We start from the raw sequence: 18728 nt of genomic DNA, 5'->3' as shown, positions 1-18728 counted from the left end.
CCACATTGAGGCAGGCTCTCCTCAGGAGCTTTGTCTCTTGTTTACACTCGATGGAAACTTTGCCTCTAAAGATGGAGTGCACCACGTCGGTGGGACTAACATACTGGTGTCGTGGGTCCCTAGCCTGGTCGTCGTCGTCTTCGTGACCATGTCTGTCCTGTTTTCCGTTTTTCTTGGCGGAATCCCCTTGAGCAGCCCGCTGCGTGTAGATGCTTTTGAGGACACGGCATTCTTCCATTGTGTGATTGGACTTGGGATGGAGTTGGCATGGTCCTTTCAGCGTCTTGTTGTAGTCTTCCTGGTAGTCTCACCGTCCATTGGGGCGCTTGACTGTGTTCACCTCGTGGTCGTTGTCACGAGGTCGCTTGCCTCTGAAATCGTCGCGGTTGTCGCGTTGCCTGTCCAAACCTTATCGGTGGTCGCGGTTGTCACCGCGGCGAGGGTTCCGGTTGTCGAAGCGTCCGCGACTGTCGTCTCATCGGGGAGGCTGGTCGGCGCCGGGAACCGTGGTCGGCCTTTTGCGCAGTAGCTTATTCCTTAGTGCTTCATGGAAGCGTAGGCCCTTGATGAAGGCCGATATAGCCTCACCGTGAGAGATCTTTGGAATCTTGAGACACATATCCAAGAAGCGTCGGATGTAATCGCGCAGAGGTTCATTCTTTCTGTCCCTTATCCTCTCGAGATCGTATTTGTTTCCAGGCTGCTCGCAGGTAGCGATGAAATTGTCAATGAACGCCTGACGGAGTTCCTCCCAAGAATCAAAGGAGTCCTCGGGTAGGCCGAGGAGCCATTGATGACTAGCCTGGTCGAGAACTACTGGGAAGTAGTTTGCCAAGACATGCTCGTCTCCCGCTGCTGACCGGACTGCGATCTCGTAAAGGGTGATCCAATTTTCAGGGTTTTCCTTGCCGTCATATTTTTTAAGCTTCTCGAGCTTAAAGTTCTGGGGCCATACGACTTGGCGAAGTTGTGAGGAAAACTGCCTTAGGCCTGGGGGGGCATGTGCTGCATCGTACTCGATGCGTCGTAGGTTTTCGTGTACCGCTCTTTCCGTAGCGCGTCTGTTGATGCGGTCGCGGGCGTCCTTAGGAGGGATGTTGTATCGTAGATCCCTGTCCTGGATCACTTCCTAACCATGCCCGCGCCTCTCCTCGTGGTAACCGCCGATGTCCTGACCATGGTTGTCGCGTGCCGCGTCCTTCCTATGACCGTTGGGGGAGCGGCTATGATGGCGCCTACTGGGTCATGGTGAAGTCCGGCTGCGATGAGTCTGGTCGGAGGAAACCTCCGCGTAGGAGACGGCTTGGACTCTTTTGAGCAAAGTGGTTGTCTGCCCCATTGCGGCGATCAGGTGCGCTCGTATGCTGGATCGGATACCCTGATATTCTGGGGTGTCGGGGAGCCGGTCCAGGTTCGCCATGGCGACAGCCACGTTAGCGCTTGGCGTCTTATAGACTGGCTGGTTTCTGACCATGTCGAAAGCATCGATGAGGTTTTGTGGCGCAAGTTGCCGTTCCTCGTCCGCTCGCCGTTGAGCACGATCGGCATTGCGCTGCTCGCGGAGTTGCTCCTGCTCGTCGGTTTCGCCATCGACAACTGGTTCGTCGTTGCTGACGTTAAAGATCAGATCTCCCCGCCGGGGTGGGGAGACTGGAAAACAAGAAAAACCCGAAGGGTATGGTGGTAGATCCAGGTCGTAGTCTTCGTCCTCGTAGTGTACAACATCGGTAGGGACGGACCCTGTGTTGGAGTTCGTACTGGTAGCCTTATCGTCGGGTAGGACGCGGATGGATACCATGTTGATGTAATGGCGACCTGCTCGGCTACTCGGGCGCGACGAAAAACCCGCCTTGCTGAATAGAGATCGTGTATGCCGTGAATACTGGTCGACTGCGTTGTTCAGACCATAAGTGCAATTCTGGTCTGGGGAAACTGTCTTGAGCTTAACAGATCGTCCCGTGGGGGTCGACGTTATTGTTAGGGACGTCTCCATCTGTTCGTGCGTGGTGACACGAGTTGGCCGGTAGGAGTCGAAAAAGTTTGTTGATGCCGCCTGATCAGATTTGCGCGAGATCGAATCCACCAGATTGGAGGCTTCAAGGAGCCTGAGGTCGGCGTGATCGAGGGCTTGGAGAAGATCCGAGTTGTCGACCCTCTTTGCCCTATAGTGGGGGAGTGGAGGTCGGGTGCTCGGAGTCGGCGTGATCGGAGTCGACGCCTCTGCTGTCCCAGATTGGATCTGGGTTTCTTCCGAAGTTGTGGTCGCGAGGCCGCCGCCATGAGTCGTCCACGTGACCTGGCCGACGGTGAACGTGAGGCCTTCAGCCACGGCCGCGGAAGCTGAAACGATGACCATCTTGTTCGTCGAGAGAGCTGTACGCACACCCCCTACCTGGCGTGCCACTGTCGACAAAAGCTAGTCGGCAGTCTACCTTGGGGTATACCCACGGTAGTAGTTTATCGGTAGACGGTGCGCAAGCTACGAACTTGATGGTGACGCAAGACACGGACAAAGTTTTTATCCAGCTTCGGCCGCCGTATGGACGTAATACCAACGTTCTGCGTCTGATTGTATTGAATTGTGTTGAGACGAGATTAATTGTCTAGGGGGGTCCCTTGCCTCTCCTTATATAGTCCAGAGGGCAGAGTTACAAATCTAGAAACTAATCCTAGTCGGTTACAATTGCCATAGATAGTACGATATCGATTCCTATTCTAACCGACTAGAATCCTGCTTGATCTCCACGTCTTGTTTCCTTGCGCGAAACTCCAAGCAGTTGGATCAAGCCTCGAACTGTTTCGTGATGGGCCAAGCCTCCTGGCCCAAGTCTAGCCGTAAGGGTATAGGGGTTTATACCCGCACAGTAATGATTTGTGCTATCTCTGACTCATCATGCATGTACTTGTTATTGCATACATGCTTCATATAACAAAGGCTTTTAATTTCTCGATGTGCCGCTGGAATGCCTAGCACATCATACATGCTTCATATAACAAAGGCTTTTAATTTCTCGATGTGCCGCTGGAATGCCTAGCACAGTTGTAATTGTAATATCATCTCTATGAAGCTTCATCTTATATATGCCTACCTATCTTTGTAGTAGGAATTTGAAGTGTTCTCTAGTGAAATAAACATGATGGACGTTACATAGAAGATCACCATGTTTGTTGTCCAGTGGATCATCAACACAAAAGGCGAGTTTTATTGCCCAAAGAAACCATTTTAATTAGATGATTTAGAGTAATTAGACGATTTAATTTTGGAGGAGTGATTACGAGTTTTGAGCTGTGCAAGTTGAGATACATTATATGTTTTCGTGTTGTGTGTGATGGACATATGTGAAACTCTAGGATACGTTTTCCTGTTTTGTGTGATGAGAGAAGCTCATCTAATGTACATGAGCTAGTGTGAAGAACAATTTTATATTTATATATATGTATATATCATTTATATGTGATTTGTATATATATATATTTGTGACCTGAGACCTGAGATTTGTGGGCTATAGAGGGTCTGTGATAAGCCTAGACGCATCTATGGTAAGCAAACTAATACAAACTCAACCGGATAACACGGGTCTGTAATAAGCTCCTCACTACAAATGGATTACAAAAACGTTTGTGGCTGTATAATTCCTACAGACGCATGTCTTGTACGCGCGTTGCTACTAGGATCATTAACACAAACGCAATTATGGAGAGCTGTCTATAATAGTATCATAAATAGCAGACATACGTAGACTGCGCGTATCTGTAGTATTAGTAGCATCCAAACTACCGATGATTGCAGACAGCACGCGTCTATAATATAGTTCTTTACGCAGACATGTGCACCATCGATGTCTGTAGTAGTATCGTAACTACAGGCGTTTGCGGACAACACGCATCTGTAATATCTTCTTTCGCATAGACGTTTGTACTCCTAGCGTCCTTGGATACTTATTGCAGACGTTTACAGACAGCATGCGTCTGTAATTGTGTTGTTCACACATACGGTTGTAGCGTCGACGTCTTCAGTAAGAATCTAAGCATACACATAGCGCTGAGCACAGGCGCCAGTAATGCTGTTGTTGACACAGACGGTTGCACACTACATGGGACTATAGTACTGTTGTGCCAACAGACACGTGTCTGATTTAATCATAGTCGTATGTAGTTATGCGCGTCTGTAGTTGTATTTATTATTATAGACACTTGTTCTGCATGTTAATAATAAACCTTATTATGGACGCCATATTGCTGGTGCACGCTGGAGCGTCAAGGATACACCTGAACGCTCATTTGTGAAGTGCTTTTTTCACATAGCACCTGTCCAAGTTGAGTTGAGTCCCTTCTAGTCACAATTTAGCGACTATTGCCTCCATCCTAGAATATAGTGTATTATTTGTCCTAAAAGTCATAGAATGCATTGTATTATATGAAATAAAATGAGAGTACATGCGTCTTTTTTATGTTCAGTCTCTTAGTTTGTCATGAAAGTCCTCGAATGCACTGTAGGACAGCAGGAGTAGTTGGCCGGAGTGCATTTAGTCCCAATTAGTCATAGTATTTGGCTAAAAACTGACTAAATCAGCCGATTAGGTGACTAAACAGTAGGAGAGCCTAACCAAACAGGTCTTTAATTTTGCTAGCCAGGCTAGACAAGAAAGTGAACCAAACACGCCCTGTCTTCATTTGGATGTGCTAGAGTGAAACACCCTAAAAATTGTTTTCTTGGAAATAGAGCTAAAATGATTTATTCATGAATTTTTGTGCTCATGAAACATAGGAAAATAATATTCTTCATCAAAATAAAATTTATCATAGGGTGTAGCAACATTTTTGTGCACTCATGCTTCTGCATTTTATTTATTGTGATGAGTGGTTTGACTAAAGTTCAAAAGTATTTCAACACTGAATATAAAATGGATTTGAAATGGATTTTTGAATAAAAGAAAAACAAAATGGAAAAAAAGAAGAAGAAAGATCTCTCCCTCTCTCTATTCTGGCCCGAAGGCCCACTCCACCTCCCACAGCACGACCTCCTACTCCAAGCAGCTCGGCCCGCCAGCGCACCCCTCCCTCCCCCTTTCTTTTCCCACCGTGGCCCAGCTCTCCTCTCTCGGGCCCAAGTTCCCCCTCTTCCCTTCCCCCTCGGCCCACACGCGCAACCGGCCCAGAGCCGATGGCCTGTTCACCAGCAGCCAGCCAGCCCGCGCTCTCCCTCTTTCCTTTCCCCTTTTATTCTCTCACTGTCGCATGGCCCCACATGTAAGCAGTATCTTCTTCCTCCCTGGACCGTGCTCGGGTGGGCCTCCAAGCCGACGGAGGCTCTGCCTCAAATCCCGATTTCCACGGGATTTTCCCTGTGAGAAGATCTCCCCTGCCACTATAAGGTTCCCCACCCTTCCCTCCGTGTTTCGTTTCCTTGCTTGGTCATCGTGAGAACGCCCTAATCCTGCTTTGGATCTCGCCGGCGCCCAGCTTGCCATCGCCCTGGAGCCTTCTAACCGCTGCAGTGTTAGCGAAATTAAGATCGTGCCGAGCTTTGCGTCGAGGTAACAAAGTTTCTGAGCCCCTTTCCTTACTCTCTATCGCACTCCAATGCTCTTCCAACATTGCCGAACTTGTGCAGGGCTCCATTGCCGCCATCTTGCGTGGCCCGCATTCTCTGTGCCTCCCCCGGTCGCGTTTAGGGCCCTGATGAGCTCATCAACTCCCCCTCTATCTCCCCATGCCCTCAGTTTCATTTTTGGTGGACTGCAGTGCTTAGTTCACAAACTCCGGCAAGGAATTGTTGATTCCTGCCATGGCGCCGCCGCCCAGGCCGCCGACGGTGTGCTGGCCACTCCCTCTCCCATCTGCGATTTAATCTGAGCCACTCAATCACGATCCCAAGGTCCAGATTCAACCGTACCCCTTCGCCTGGATATTTTGTTAAAGAGCCCTGACATTTTCTATTTTGGAACCCGCGGTCCAAAGCGTATATCGAGGAATGTGTTTTTCTGTTTTGAAAGCGTAAACCATCACGGCTTAACTCAGAATACGTTTTCAGTAATTACAAGTTTGCCACTGAATTTAGATTGCTCAAAAAATGCTCAATTTAATTCCGATTTGCCCCGTTCAAATTGTGTTGGTTTCGTATTTAAAAGATCTACATGCTAGTAAACTTGGTTCACCAGTTTGAAACTTTTTAATTTTGTGACCCTAATTAATTAATTACTTTTCTAAAGAAAATTTTAGAAAATTTATATCTTCTCTGTTTTAGTTCCGATTTTCGTGATCTTTACGTCTATGAAATCGTAGTGATGCGTAGAATCCTTTTATAAACTTTTCATACTGTTTTTTATGATTGGTGTACTATTCTAATTATAGCCTTGTTTGCTTCGTGTATGTTGATTCTGATTGTTTGTGTGTTGATGATCGATGATCGGATTTAGACAGTAAACAATTCGTGGTGAACAAGAGTACTTCAATGGTCAAGATCAGAGCCTTGGACAACTAGTAACACCAGCAAGATCAACAAGAGCATTTGGATTAAGGCAAGTATAGTATTTGGATTTTATTTCTGTGACCATGATCCTGTAGCTTGATTAATGTTAAGTAATAAATGATAAAAATAACTTTTTAGCAACTTGATGATTTATCTGTACGTGATCATCCGGGATAACAGTGCAACCATGAGGGCTATAATGGTTCTGGCTTTAGTTAAGTATGAGTAATTTTTCTAGCTCGTTAGCGGTTACCCGTGTGGCGCAATTGAGGAATAGTAGACCATTGATTCCTGCGGGTGGATCACATAGACTGACTAATGAAACCAAGCGGCCCTAACTTGTTAGACGAACCTTTGAAAGACTTCATAGTGATCCCTGCCGACCTTACTTGGTAGGGGGTTAAGAGACTAGCTACCTCGGGCGAAAGAATAAATCATGACTCATGGGTAAAGATGTACAACCTTTGCAGAGTGTTAAAAACTAATATACTAGCCGAGCTCACGGTCAGGAGCGGCTTGGACATCTATTTAAGGGTCATGATTTCTGTGTGTTAAATATGCTCATTGTTTATTGTTTAATGCTTTATATTATTTGTGTCACATTGATCATGAGATTGTGGGATCGCTATAATCTAGTTGCTATACTTGTGGAGTTCGATATGGACTCACTCTTGTTATTTCCCCCATATTTCACGAGGAGTGTTAGGCTTGTGATCAACCAGTCAGTTGGATCCTGTAGAAAGGAGTTAATATCCGAAGTTTGGAGTTGTCTATCCGCTGTTTGCTATCAAAATTTATCTCTTTTATACTAAGTACGTTATATATTTATGCATTGTCTTTTGATATACCCTCTATTTGTAGCTATATGTGAGATTTGTCCTTTTAGAGCATCTCCAACAGTTGGCCATTTGGGTTATGCATTCTAGGAATTTGCCAAAAACCATAAAAATTGCTCTCCAACAGTTGGCCATTTGACTTATGCATTTTGCCAAACTTGGCATTTGATGGACTAAACTAGGCATTTTTGCATAGGCTCTTTGGTTTGGCAAATTTAGAATCGCATCCTTCCCCCTCCCGGCCGCGACTCTTTTTTTTTCCCCGCACACGCGCGACTATTTCCTTTTCTTCGCGTCCTTTTCATCACGCTGCCTCCCGTCGCGCCTCCCATCGCGGCCTCCCATCGTCGCGGGGCGATGCACTTTGCTAGACCACGGGGCGATGCGCCTTCGGCCGAGACGAAGGTACGACGAGACGACGGTACGACGAGACGACGGGGCGATGCGCCTTCGACCGAGACGACGGGGCGAGACGATGGATCGAGACGACGGGGCGAGACGACGGAGCGCCGCCGCGATGTACACCGGCGATCGATGGCAATCTCCGATGAAATCCTCGATGGAATTGGCGGCAGAATTTCCCGCGCGCGTGAAGGATAGGAATCGCGGCAAGAGCGCGAAAAAAAAGGAATATCCCGGTGGGTCCACAATTTAGGAGAATGGAAACTCAAAAAATGGCCAACTGTTGGAGATCTCCTCTTTTTCCCTTTGGCAAATGGTTCTTAGACTTGGCATTTTCCAACAAATGGCAAAGTACAAATGGCCAACTGTTGGAGATGCTCTTAAGACTCACATATGGTACATATCTGATTTTATCCGGTTAAAATCGGGTATTACATGATCGTCCGCAACAAACTGAATCAAGGGGAGAAGGGACCTGCGAAGAAGTTGCTAGTGCGTGATCAATCTGCTCGATGATACAGGGATACCAAATCACGAGAAGAGAGAACAAAGACGGCTCAGAAATGGAAACCGCCACCATCAGGACAACAGAAGATAAACACTGATGGCGCCTTTGTCCAACAGACACTGAGCGGAGGTTTGGGCTTCATTGTCGAAGATCACCAGGATGTTGTCATGGCGGGAGCTGGAAGGTTAACTGCCTGACTGGCTGCACAGATATGGCCTTCTTTTCGTATATAGGTTGCCACGTCCTTGTCGCTCGTACGTAGGTCATCGCGTATAAAAAGTATGTATACGTGTACGGTATGGTCTAGCAAGTAAGTAGAAATCAATAAGGAACTCCTGCCATACATATATAGCTCAACCCTTTCTACCGTATCCACTTCTCTGTGCAAAACCACCACCTCTCATTCCTGGTACGTGCTAGTACAATTTAATTAGCATCAAGGAGCATCAACGTCAAGGAATATGATTAAGGGATCAAGCTAAAAAAATTGATGAACTTTGGCGTCTACTCTGCCGCATCATTCAGCTGCAGATTGCAGCCCTCTTCAGCTGGATTTTGGACTAATGTGAGCTCCAAATGTAGTCCCGGCTGTACTATAAGCAATATGGACTCGCTGGGTACTTACACATGTGGCTGGACGGTCCCAGATTTATGAAGGAATAAATGAACTTATTCACGACAGGCTCGTGGCCATGTCTGGATCCTCTTGCGGTAAAGTTTAGGTCAGGCAAAGACAAGCCATTGAAACGAAGGGACTAAAGTTTAGCACTTGAACTGTTTGGATATGAACAAAGCTTAATAGTGGCGGTAGTAAACATTTTTATAGGCGTTTTTGTAACCACCGGCGCTAGAGGTAAGTAGAAATAAATCTTTGCACTAGTGGAAATCTATTTTCACATGCGGTTTGCTAAGACAACCTCTGGTAGAAAATAAATTTCTATAGGCGGTTCTCTTAGCCAATCGCTAGAGGAAACATTTTTCTAGAAAATATGTCGGATTTTAAAAATAGAAAAAAAAATTAATCCCAAGGAAGACCAAGGCTAATCGCCCGCCCGTCTTGTGAAAAATCTTACGCTACGCGGCCGATGGGATTTGAATCCGAGACATTGCCCTTTCGCATAGCCTCCTCTACTGCTCCACCTATCACTCAATTGTGTCTATATTAGAGTTTAGTTCCCCATATAATATCCGGAGCATTCATTGATTGTTTGAAGCCCTAAACGGATTCAAATGGAAAAGTTGTCAACTACAAAGTTTCATAACTTTTTAAGATCTACAACTATTATATTAATAGTTTCTCTATCCAAGGTCATTTACAAAATTTGAATTTCAAATTTAAGAAATTCAAACGTAGTTTTCGACGACAAGATGATTTCAAATAAAAAATTATCAACTACAAAGTTTCACAACTTTTTGAGATCTACAACTTTTATTTTTACGGTTTTTCCAAACGAGGTCATTCGAAAAGCTCAAAAAAATCCAATTTCAACTTATTTATACAAGCGATTTTTACTGGCGGTTCCTTAGGAAAACCGCCTATAGAAATACATGATTTCTACAGACAGTTTTCTTAGGAAAACCGCTACTGAAAATTAATTTTCACAGGCAGTTTATGAGTCGGGCAAGCTAATTTATTTCCACAAACGTTCTTTAATTGAAAGCATCTGTAAAAATTATGCTCCACCGCCAGCATAGAGCTTTTTATACTAGTGACTGAAAGATAAAAGAGAGAGGAGAGAGAAAGAGAGTAAAATCAGATGTTAGCACTTTTAGCCGTTTAGCCTATTTTTGAAGGGTTAATGGGCTAATAGAGACCTAAAGATTAGTCTCTCCTTTTAGCCCTCTTGTTTGAATCCTCGAGATATAAAAGTTGTCTAAAAGGGAAAAGGCTTTATGGCCTGTTTTGTTTTCTCTTTGCTAAATTTTAGCCAACTAAACTTTAGTTACTTTAATAGATAAACTTCAAACATACTCACTAAAATTAAGTTAAAATAGTTTAGTCCCACTAGTCATCTAAAAATAACTAAAATAATTTTAGCTGACTAAAATTTAGTAAGGGAAATCAAACAGACCCTTAGCCCTTTGAATCTAAACAGGAACTAAGTGTTGTGGCCGACGTTACGGCGGTAAAGAAACTGCATGTGTCAAAGCTCTCCTCTCAGCGACAGACCTTTTTTTTTTGAGATATCGAGAATTCAGCTGGAGGTTGATTCATCGGTGCTAGAACAGGCACTTCGTTCGTCGTCCATGGACTTTGCGACCTCCAGTATGGTGACTAGGGATGTACGCGAGCTACTTAGCGACTGTTTTGTTTGTAGCCATATAATTAATTTGTAAAAAGTTTTGTGGCTTACGATGCTGTCAAGCACACGGTTTCAATGCAATAAAGGCCCTAGAGCCAAAGCTGTTAGATTGATCTCAGACCCAGCCCAACGGCTGGAGCCTTTTTCCCTCTGGATCGCGTTCTGATCGGAGGCGCCCAACCGATCCATGGTTGGTGGGCTCCCGACGCGCTGCGCTATAAAAACAAGAGTGGGCGCCGCAGGCACACTAATCTAAGTTTGTCGTGCACACAACCCCACTCAACAAACCCTAGGCCATCCGATCGGCTTGCGCAGTGGCGTCGGGAAGTACCACTGCGCCACTCTCCTACTCCTACCCCGCCGTCGTCGGTCAGTGCCGGTGGAGGCCCGAAGGACGACGGGATCTATTCCGCCACCGCGTCAACACTCTCAACATGGACGCCACCGGATCCGCTCTCGCCGGGAATGCTGATGGTCGAACCCTAACCTCTCTTTCTACTCAGTTGTAATAGATCTAGTGTATGTACATATATGTGTCACTGTCTATATTGTTTTTGGATCCCGAATCCCTGTTCATTCTATTGCTAGTAGATCCTGTAGATCTATCAATGGTATCAGTCGATCTAGTAATAGATCGGGGTTTTCGGGATTTATCCAGCAAGCACAGCAAGTAGAAGGAAGGGTTTTTCGAAATCTTAATCCTAACTCAGTCAAAACCGAGACTACCCTAACCCTAACGCCCAGATCCAGACGCAAAATAATGTACAAGCACAGATCGGGGAAGGGGAAACCTAACCCTAGCAAGAACGAGAACACCTATTTTCATCGGCAAATCCAGATCGAGAAAAAAAAACAAGTATGGGCGAGAAAGAACCCCGCATGGGGGCCAAGCGCAGGGCACCGTCGCGACTCCCATTGACGGCGGCGCGCTCACCCACCACGGGGAGCGCGCGCTTCGGCGATAGGGCCCGCGGGGCGCCACCTCCTCCGGCCGCCAAGGCCCGTGCAGTGCGGCTCCACTGCTGCTCGGCGCGGTGCGGCCTGGAGAAGAAGCAAGGTGACGGCGGCTCCCTGTGCGCGGCACGGCGCAAGACGGAGCAAGAGCGCCGGCGACGGCTCCCTGCCGACCGGCGCGCTGAGAGAGAAGGCATAGAGAGGAGAGAGAGAGAGCGACGGCGCTAGAGAAGCAAAGAAATGGGGCTAGGGTTACAGGAGAGGCAGCCGGCCTGGGGTTTTGTTCACCCGAGATCGAAGGAGGACCGTCGGATGTGATCCAACGGCCACGGTTCCTTTTGGACCAGAATGAGCCCAGGCAGGTTTCGGCGCTGGGCCGAATGCGCGCCGCTGGCCCAGGTTGCGGCCTCTTCTGCGCCGCGCCGACGCAAGCCTCGGTCGTTGGCTGGTTTTCCCTGCTGGGCCGAATGAAGCAAGAAAAAAAAACTCAGAAGCAGCTGTGCGCTGCTGGGCCAGCGCCAGCGCCCGAGCTGGGCCGCGAGCGACCGTGGGCCAAATCGTTGGCCGCGGCCTGTTTAAGCATAGTGTTTTTTTTATATATTCCATTTGATTTTCAGAAGCATTTAAATATTTGTTTTGCTCAGTTTTAAATTCTATTTAATTTGCACCAACGTGTATATTATTTAGAAAGCACAGTCAGCAAGTTATGGTTCTGAAAATAGCAAGTAAATTAACGTTTTCCGCTGCGCAAGTTAATTTTCGTTCTCATATTAAATTGAACCAATGGGATATTTAATTTGAGAAGCGAGTCATAAAGCCTAGAATTTTTTGTGATATTGTTATTTTTTGACCAACGTTAATAATAGCAATATTGCAAATTCCAAGTTCTAATTTTATGCATTTATTCTATTCTGCCCAACGGTGATTAGAATTTATGTAGAGAGTTAATTTTTGTATATCTTGATTTTGACCAACGTTAAATTAAGATATGCAATTATTTTTCCTAGATTTAATGTTGATGTTCTCACTATTTTCTCATATTTAATTTCAGACCAAGTACTCAATGCGATGCACTTCATAAGTGCAATTCCAAAGCTGACGGGGCAGAACTATGTTTTGTTGCGCGAGGAACTTGATGCAGCTCTAGCACTTGCTGAGATAGATTTGGCTCTTCAGGAGCCAAAGCCAACTGAGCCAGAGGAGCCCGAAAAGGCTCAGAATGAGACCGATGAAGCTTTTGCTAATCGGAAGCGAGACTGCTCCCATCACAGCAAAGTATGATCTTGAGAAGTACAAGTGGAAAAAGTCAAACTGCAAGTGCAAGATTGTCATCAAGAAAACCATCACAGAGGGCCTAAGAGGTGCCATCCCAGAATGTGAGACAGCAAAAGAATACCTTGAGAAAGTGAAGAATCAGTTTACTAGTTCTACTAAAGCTCATGCTTCCACCCTGATCTAGAAACTCACTGACATGAGGTTCACAGGAGGGAGTGTGAGAGAGCACATTCTGAGCATGAGCACCATGGCAGCCAAGTTAGAGAAGCTAAAGATGCCCCTCGCAGATGGTTTCATCATTCACCTAGCTCTAAACTCACTTCCCAAAGAGTATGAGACTTTTGTTGTTAACTACAACACACAGCCAGAGGAGTGGGATTTAGAGAAGGTGATTGCTATGTGTGTGCAAGAGGAAGAAAGGCTCAAGAATGCAAATGGTGGTTCTGTGAACTTTGTGAAAGGAAAGAATAAGAAGCCATTCTACAACAAGAAAGCTCCAGATGCCTCCACCTCCCAGAACAAGGGAGGAAGCTCTTCACAGCCTAAAGCATAGCCAAAGCAAGACAACCAGCACAGGCAGGAGGACCCGGATCGCTGTAGATGGTGTAATGAGACAGGGCATTGGAAGCATGAATGCCCTAAGTTCATGAAACATTGCCTAGTGAAAGGTGAGGACATTATAACTTTTGTTGATGAATCCTTATATCTAAGTTATGCTAGATCCACATGGTGGATTGACTTAGGTGCAACTGTTCATGTTGCAAACTCTTTGCAGGGATTCAGTGGAGGGAGAACCCTTCAAAGAGGAGAAAGACAGATTAAGGTGGCCACTGGTGTTGCAGCTGAAGTTCAAGCTATAGGAAATTTATCTCTAGATTTAGCTAGTGGCTTCACACTTGAGTTGCATGATGTTCTTTATGTTCCCTCTTTAGCTAGAAATTTATTTTCAGTTTCATGTTTATCAGACTATGGTTTTGATTGCCATTTCAACAAGAATGATTGTAAGCTACAGTTAAATAATAAATGTGTGGGTCTTGCCTTCCGACAAGACAAACTTTATTTATTATCTATGTCTGAGAATGTGAATGCTGAATGTAATAATGCTGAGAATGCAATACCCGCAAATGCTAGCAAGAAAAGAAAGAGAATTGATTCCTCATCGAAATTATGGCACTGTCGCTTAGGCCACATTTCGAGGAGGAGAATAGAACGCTTAGTCAAAGAATCAATCCTCCCACCACTAGAACTCTCAGAGTTAGAGCAATGCGTCGATTGCATTAAAGGCAAGTTAGTAAAGAACATAAAGAAAGGCGCTAAGCGAAGCACAGGGGTACTAGAATTGATCCACACAGACATCTGTGGACCTTTTCCAGTTACATCTGTGGATGGTTTTGATTCCTTCATCACATTCACAGATGACTACTCTCGTTTTGGATATATCTATCCGATCAAAGAACGTTCAGAAGCTTTAGACAAGTTTAAGATATTCACGGCTGAGGTTGAAAACCAACTAGACAGAAAAATCAAAGTAGTAAGATCTGACCGTGGGGGGGAGTACTACGGTCGACATACCCCTTATGGACAAGTTCCTGGACCTTTTGCGAGGTTCTTACAGGAAAATGGCATAGTAGCCCAGTATTCAATGCCAGGGGACCCACAGCAGAATGGAGTAGCAGAAAGGCGTAACCGTACTCTAATGGATATGGTGCGCAACATGATGAGCTATTCCACTCTGCCACTGAGTTTGTGGATGGAGGCCTTAAAAACTGCCATTCATATTCTCAACAGAGTTCCAAGCAAGTCAGTACTTAAAACACCGTATGAGTTGTGGACCGGCAGGAAACCCTCAGTCAACCATCTGCGTGTCTGGGGGAGCCCTGCTGAAGCAAAAGTATTTAACCCAAACATAGGAAAGCTAGACCCCAAAATAGTAAGTTGTCATTTTATTGGCTATCCAGAAAAGTCAAAAGATTATCGTTTCTACTGCCCTGGTAGACATACCAAGTTTGTGGAAACGAGACACGCTAGTTTTCTAGAAGATCAGATGATCAGGGGGAGCAAGGCAGCGCGAGAAATCACCCTTGAAGAGAAGCGGGTGTTCGTGCCCATTCCCATGGTGCAAGAACCCTACTTTATGCTGCCTGTTGTTGTTGGATCTACACCAGTAGTGACAACACCTGCTGCTTTTTCGCCTCTGGCTAATTCGGAACCTGTCCTTCAGGAGCCGAATGAACCCATAGTTGAAGAACAGCAGCCCCAACAAGAGCAACCTCAAGAAGAAATGCCAGTAGCAGAAACTTCTGGTAGACCTCAAAGAGCGAGAAAGTCTCCTATTCCAGATGACTATATAGTCTATGAATGCGAAGAAGTTCAGATGGAGGATGAACCCACTTCATTTGAAGAAGCCATGAGGAGCACCGAAGCATCTAAGTGGCAAGAAGCCATGGAAGATGAATTAAAGTCTATGAGTACCAATAAAGTTTGGGACCTAGAGGAAATTCCTGAAGGAGCCAAAACAGTAGGCTGCAAATGGGTCTACAAGGTGAAACGTGACTCCAAAGGGAACATAGAAAGGTACAAAGCAAGACTGGTAGCCAAGGGTTTTACTCAGTGAGAAGGGATAGATTATAATGAAACATTCTCTCCCGTCTCGAGCAAGGACTCTTTTAGAATCATAATGGCCCTAGTGGCACATTTTGATCTAGAATTGCATCAAATGGATGTGAAGACAGTTTTCCTCAATGGGGATCTAGAAGAAAGAGTATACATGGCACAACCGAAAGGTTTTGTTGTGACAGGCAAAGAAAGAATGGGCTGTCGCCGGAAGAAATCCATTGATGGATTAAAGCAAGCATCCAGGCAGTGGTATTTAAAGTTTGATAAGACAATCAGAAAGTTTGGGTTTAAAGAGAACATTGAGGACAATTGCATATATGCAAAGTTTAAGAATGGGAAATATATTTTCCTAGTACTGTATGTAGATGACATTCTACTAGCCAGTAGTGATGTCACTCTACTACAGGAAACCAAGAGATTTTTGTCCTCAAATTTTGATATGAAAGATTTAGGTGAAGCTTCTTTTGTCTTGGGCATAAAGATTCACCGAGATAGAAGTCGAGGGGTATTGGGATTGTCCCAAGAGGCATATATAGAGAAAATATTGAAGAAATTCAATATGCATAAGTGCAGACCTTCACCTGCTCCTATTGTAAAAGGGGACAAGTATGGGGAACATCAATGTCCCAAGAGCAAGTTTGAGCGCGATCGCATGCAAGCTGTTCCATACGCTTCAGCTGTCGGAAGCTTACAGTATGCTCAAGTGTGCACACGCCCAGACCTGCTTTTGTGACCGGGCTACTTGGTAGATATCAAAGTAATCCAGGTATGGAACACTGGAATCTAGTAAAGAAAGTCTTAAGATATTTGCAAGGCACGAAAGGGCTCATGTTAACCTATAGAAGATCTGATGACCTACAAATAGTAGGGTATTCAGATTCTGATTACGCGGGAGATGATAGAAAGTCTACCTCAGGGTATATATTCACTCTCGCGCAAGGAGCCATATCATGGAAGAGCTCAAAACAAACAATAGTCACTGCATCGTCCACAATGTATGCTGAGTTTATTGCTTGTTATGAGGCATCAGGATAGGTGAATTGGCTTAAGAAATTTATACCTAGTTTAAAGGTGGTCGACAGCATCGATAAACCACTAAAGTTGTATTGTGACAACGAGCCAGCAGTGTTGTATGCTCACAACAATAAGTCAAGCAATGCCGCCAAGGATAAAATATTATGTTGTCAAGGATATTATGTTGCCAACATTGACATAAAATATTATGTTGTCAAGGATAAAATCCGGGATCACGTCATAATTCTTGAACATATAAGCACAGAAAAGATGCTAGTGGATCCGCTTACGAAAGGCTTACCGCCCAGTGTGTTTAGAGAACATGTAGCCGGCATGGGTTTAAGGGAAAGCCTGTGATTCCTGGATAGTGAGGGGCCCAAGGCGAGAATTCATCTCTAAACAAAAAAGTGTTTGTGGCTGTCTAATCTAGCAGTGATAACTGTTAAGATGAAGCATGCTCAATACACTGATTTGTTATGGGGTGAGTTGACAAAGCGAGAAAGCATAGATGAGATCAAGGGGGAGAATGTTAGATTGATCTCAGGCCCAGCCCAACGGCTGTGGCCTTTTTCCCTCTGGATCGCGCCCTGATCGGGGGCGCCCAACCGATCCATGGTTGGTGGGCCCCCGACGCGCTGCACTATAAAAATAGGAGTTGGGGCCGCAGGTACACTAACCTAAGTTTGCCGTGCACACAACCCCACTCGACAAACCCTAGGCCATCCGATCGGCTTGCGCAGTGGCGTCGGGAAGCACCACTGCGCCACTCTCCTATTCCTACCCCGCCGTCGTCGATCAGTGCCGGTGGAGGCCCGAAGGACGACGGAATCTATTCCGCCACCGCGTCAACACTCTCAACATGGACGCCACCGGATCCGCTCTCGCCGGGAACGCTGATGGTCGAACCCTAACCTCTCTTTCTACTCAGTTGTAATAGATCTAGTGTATGTACATATATGTGTCACTGTCTATATTGTTTTTGTATCCCGAATCCCTGTTCATTCTATTGCTAGTAGATCCTGTAGATCTATCAAAAGCTTCAATTAAAAAAACTTACGTTTTGAGTATAATCACGAGAGAATGGTGCATATAGTATCTGCTCCTTTTTTTTATTCAGGGTTTCAAATCATTTTGTACACCACCACTTTTAGAAAATCTTGAATCTCATTATTAAACCAAGACGACTAATATCAGGTGAGCCAAATATAAAACCTAAGATAATAGATTAAACGGAAGACTGGTCATACTATCATATAAAAAATTTCTTTCAAATATTGTGTCATGTTAGACTATATTTGGTACTCACCATATCAGACTAATTCTCTGCCATTGTCTCTTCCTATAACTGAGTTAGTGATTCCCTAGCATGTAGGCATACAAGTGCTCGACATTCTATTTGTACCGGCCAAGAGTCCCAATACAATACCTATTCCCCACTACTGGAAACACGTGTGAAAGCCCTAGTTTGATTTTGGATAATTGATGAAACTCTAGTACTAACCTCTATACTAAGTGTGTAGACTTAATGAGGTTGGTACATGCCAAGTGATGGAGCAAGAGGTGATCATGGTGATGATGGTGATAACCACAAGATGATCAAGTGCTCAACTTGGAAAAGAAGAAAGAGAAAAAAAACTCTATGGAGTTCAAGGCAAAGGTATTGCTTAGAGTTTTGGTTTTGGTGATCAAGACACTATAGAGGGTGTGATCACATTTAGGATATATAGCCGTACTATAAAGAGGGGAATTCTTTGGCTAAGCCGTTGTTAAGTGCCACTAGGTGTCATTGTTCATGTGCATGCATTTAGAACCTAGTGAGCTAACTTAACTCCTTCAAAGAAAATGATTGTGAAAATGCTAACACACGTGCACATGTTGGTTTACACATTGTGGTGTTGGCACACTTTGAGAAGGAGGTGGAGGTTGAAGGGTAGAGAGGGGTTGGGCGCTTTTTGAGAAAATGAAGTGCATATCTTTTATTGCGCCAGTGGGAAAATTTGGAGAAATCGCGTTCTCGCTGAGAAATACTCACCGGAAGCACCAGACGCTGTGCCTGTGCGTCCGGTGTGCAGGCTGTCTGGCTCAGCGAGGGTTAGGCACCGAACGCAAGTTGGAGTGTCCGGTGTTCTGAGTCCGGTGTCCGCGCATTTTGCAGTGCTCCCTGGGTTTAAGTCCGGTGAGCACCGGACGGTCCGATGCTCAGCGTCCGGTGACCCTGCGCGTTTGCAGACCACCCTGAGTTTAGGACCGGTGTGCACCGGACTAGTCCAGTGGCAACTTGACCGCGTCCGGTGCTCTGCAGGTTACCGCTAGAGATCGATACGCGGTGTTCGTTGGACTGACACGTG

This window comes from Sorghum bicolor, chromosome 3 (assembly GCF_000003195.3).
Source record: "Sorghum bicolor cultivar BTx623 chromosome 3, Sorghum_bicolor_NCBIv3, whole genome shotgun sequence".
In the NCBI taxonomy this organism is placed as follows: domain Eukaryota; kingdom Viridiplantae; phylum Streptophyta; class Magnoliopsida; order Poales; family Poaceae; genus Sorghum; species Sorghum bicolor.
The sequence above is the reverse complement of the archived record's forward strand: the minus strand, read 5'-3'. Positions refer to the sequence as shown.